Here is a 4,164-nt window from a genome sequence, read left to right as displayed (position 1 = left end):
TACCTAGATCCCAGTGCCACCCACATTATTTGTCGCAGTACATTCACCTGAAGTTTGTAAACCTTACCCCAAGCACTAAGTTTAAGTAGTGTCAACCTTTCCACATCAATGAAGATTTCTGTTAACTTATTTAAAGTTAATTTAATCATCTGAGAAATATCTGTAGAAAACAAAATCCCTAGATATTTTATAACCTCTGGGCACCAGTGAAAATGTCAATTAGCATTCAAAGCAAGCAATTTCCACTTGCCTGCCGACATTAATTCAGATGCATCTTAACATATGAGATATTCTAATCATGACTCTCTCACATTATGTAAGGTGCTCCCATTGATTCATAATCCTAAACACACCTATTTGAGAGTAAGTCTATACAGAGAGAATCAGACTTCAAATACACAATTATATAGACTGAGCTGAAAGTTGTCTATGGCCAGGGAGGAATATGTACATTTGAGAAGGAACAGAAAGCGCAACTGGACCTTTATTTTCAATGCTGTTGAAGAGATAAGCCACTGTTCAGTTCAAAAACTAAACACAAAACAGCTTGTCTGTCCTGTATCAGCATCAGTGAACAGGACATAGGATTTGTACCAGAAGCCGGCCATATTTCATCCTGTAATACAGACATGACTCAGGACAAAGAAGTCTCTTGTCACAGCTTTGCATTGTAACATCACAAACTATCACTGTGAAATCATATGTGAGGTCAGCACAGGCTTGTGCTGAAGATGAGAGTCCCGGTAGGACTGTTCAGTTGGGATGTTGCTACACAGAGGTCTGGTTCCTAATTTCATGACTATGCGGCCAAAGAGGAGGAAAGAGGAAGTGGGAAGCTTTATGTTCAAGGTTCACAGAGAAGTGAAAGGGCTGAATTCAAACAAGTCAAAAAGAGGTAGGTGTCATTTGGTGAACTGAAATGAGTGTATATAGAGAAGGGAATTAAATATCTATGTATGCTGTGGACTAACTTAAACAGGGGTGACATGTAATTTACTCTGCCTATGGAAGCCTGGCAAATTTCCATTGGATGCTTCTTTGCACCCCTGACAAAATTTCCAAAACTGGAAAATCATGGCAGTTAATAAACTGGTATAAAACTGATAGTGTATATATATATATATATATATATATATAAAATATATAATATATTTATATATTTACTTGGAAAATAAATACAACCCAGGTGGTTAAAAAATCCCAACAGAGACTCCATCTCTTCAGAGTATTGCAAAAGAACGATGTCAATCAACATTTGATGATATCCTTCTACTGGTCCACAATAGAAAGTGTCCTTTCACACTGCACCACGGTGTGGTACGCTGGTTTGACATCAAATGATAGGAAGTGCCTACAGAGGGTGGTGAATACAGCACAAGGTATTATGGGCTGTCCCGTGAATCCGCTGGATGAAATAGCGGAAGAACGTTGCCTCAGGAGAGGGAGAAAAATTCTCAGGGGTGATTCACACCCTGGCCGGCACTTTGTCGATCTCCTGCCCTGGGCAGAAGACATAGAAGCATGATTAGTCGCACCAACAGGGTACAGAACAGCTTCTATCTGTGGGCTGTTAGGCTGCTGAATGAAAAGATAACAACAGGGCAACTGACTTCCGGTTTTGGTGGGTTTGCGTCAGTAAACGAGGCGAATTAAGACTAAGAGAGCTGAGTGGGAGGTGCTCGTGTAATCTCACTGTATACAAGTTGCACAAGTGACAATAAAGTATTTCAATTTCAATATATCCACATTTGAAAATTCCAAAATGCAATGTTTCTGAGAAAGTGTGTGTTCTTAGGCAACATTTTGATCTCCCCACTGCCTCTATTTTATATATATAAAAAGCAGTGTCTTTTACAGAAAGAGTATCCCAGTCTTCCTGCCACCCAAATGACTTCTTTTTAAGGAATAAATTAAATGTCCTCTACCTAAGCTACGGTCCTTGTTTCCCCCAATATTAATTAGACAAAGAGGTCTAATTTCTGACATTTATCTTAGTCTTTTTTGTAAATTTTGCTACTACCACATAATCCTATAATAACCAATTCATTAACTTTGGTACTTGTTATTGTTTCTAGTATTTGGCATTTGATAAATGGGCAGCTGTTACCACATATAGTGTGCTAGTTCTGCATGTTCTTTTTTAATTGCATCCTTTGTGAATGTTAATGAAAAAAATACTGAGTTATTATTAGATATTCCATATTTTCATTATCTGCTTTTTTTTCTTCCTTTCTTTTGTGAGAAGACAAGTCCACTACAGATGACAGAAATATCAAGTTCTTTAACTTAAAATAGTTAAAACTATATTTATATCAATATATCATATGACCTCCTCATAATTTTATAGGTTTTTCCCCCTAATAGTCATGCATAGCAAAACAAATTTCCTTACTGCCCAAATATATTCTGTTTGGATTTGAAAATTCTTCCCTATAGCCTAGCCTACTTTACCATAAACTCCTTAAAATCCAGAAAAAAAGAGATGCTCCCCAATGCTTGATGATTTATGAATTGTAGTTTTTCCTTAAAACAAACTTACATGTAAATATTGTATATACATTATGTACCTTTTGGTGCTTGTAAATCATAATGATAAAAAATATGATTAGAAAATAACAATTGTGCCCATCTACAAGAGAAAAAATGGATATCCCTTACACCCAATGCATAATTGGAACAATGGAAATTAATCAAAAGGGTCATTCATTGGTGTTTAATAGACCTAGTTCACACAGCTTTACGTGCTGTATTTTTTGACTGATTATAATTATGAAATTATGAAAACTAGCCCGTTAGGAGGGTGCTCAAAACTCCTTCCTCTGCACACCTTCCAGCTTGTCAATATCCTTAAATTGTGGTGTCCAAAGTATTCCAGGTGTGGTTTGACCACATGTTAAGTTGTGGTCCACTAAGACCCCAAGATCCTTTTCACATGTGCTATTGGCAAACCATCTTATATTTGTGCAGGTGGTTCCTCTTGCCTAAGTGCAGAACCTTGTCCCCACTGAATTTCATTGTTCTGAGGAATGGCAGGTGAAGACGATGGACTTTTCGGAGGTAGCTGACCTGACTGGAAGAGTCCGTGACCAGAAGGAGGAGGAGTACCAGGAGAAATGGATAAAATTCAAAGACTATTTAGTTAAATATGTTAAGATAACCTAATTGGAAAAACTTGCAAATACCAGATAGGCTTAGGATTTAAATATGTAATGTTAGAGAATAATATGTTTAAAGTTAAAATGGAAAGAAAGAAAGGTGTTAAGTGATTAAGTTAATTTTATGAGAAAATTGGTTTTGGAAAACTGTTACAATGATATACACTGAAACTCAGCCAGGGGGATCCGAGGAAGTCACTTAACAATGTTACTAAGATTGGATTAAGTACAGTTAAGATATATGTTTGTTTGTTTGTCTAAAAAATGTTGGAAAATTGGGTTCTAACAATTCTGTTTCTAATTTAGATTTTTCCACCTGTCATTTTTTTGTCATTTTCTCTCTCTTACTTTTTCTCTGTAACTATAAAACCTTTAATAAATATTATTATTTTTTAAAAAAATGTTGGAAAATTGGGGGGGAAATGAATTTAATTCTACTGTATTAGTTTGGGCCCTGTTCTGCAATCTGTTAATGGCATGTTGAATCCTGATTCTGTCTTCTGCAGCACTGGCTACCAGTTAGGGGTTTCGTTTCTGTTCCTGTTCTGCATTTTTTATTATGTACTTTTATGCCGTGAGCCCTGAGATCTTCCTATGAAGGGTGGTATACAAATTCAAAAATAAATGACAGGGCAACCAGTTGCCCATCCAATTCAGACACGGTCTATGATGCCAAAAGTGCTGGTGGAGAAAGCCTGCGGCCTTCCTCCAGATGCTGTTGGGACTCCAACTCCCATCAGCCCCCGCCGGCAAAGTCCACGCGGAGGGCATGCTGGGAGTCTGTCAACATTCGGAGCCCTCAGGCGGCCCCGCCCTGAGGCTGCGTTTTTCCGAAGACAGGCGCCGCCTGCGTCACACAGGCCCTTTGTAGGCCCCGCCCACCCCCGGCTGCTGCCAACCAACCGGCTCCCACCCATCCGCTGAGAGCGACCGTTGGCCGCACCTGCTCCGCCAAGGCCCCGCCCCCTGGCTCGCAGGGCGGAACAGAGGCGCGAGCCCCGCCCACTCC

The 4,164-nt window shown here is 39.1% G+C and overlaps 1 long non-coding RNA gene across 1 annotated transcript; it reads left to right on the top strand.

The window, feature by feature from the left end:
- The first annotated feature begins 725 nt into the window (after positions 1-725).
- On the top strand, positions 726-3,431 carry LOC310660714. The gene is made up of 2 exons (XR_014503621.1): positions 726-895; positions 2,968-3,431. It is a non-coding gene; the product is annotated as an uncharacterized lncRNA (long non-coding RNA).
- Positions 3,432-4,164: the final 733 nt, after the last annotated feature.

This window comes from Podarcis tiliguerta (assembly GCF_965153285.1).
Source record: "Podarcis tiliguerta genome assembly, chromosome: 12".
In the NCBI taxonomy this organism is placed as follows: Eukaryota; Metazoa; Chordata; class Lepidosauria; order Squamata; family Lacertidae; genus Podarcis; species Podarcis tiliguerta.
The sequence above is the reverse complement of the archived record's forward strand: the minus strand, read 5'-3'. Positions and strand labels throughout refer to the sequence as shown.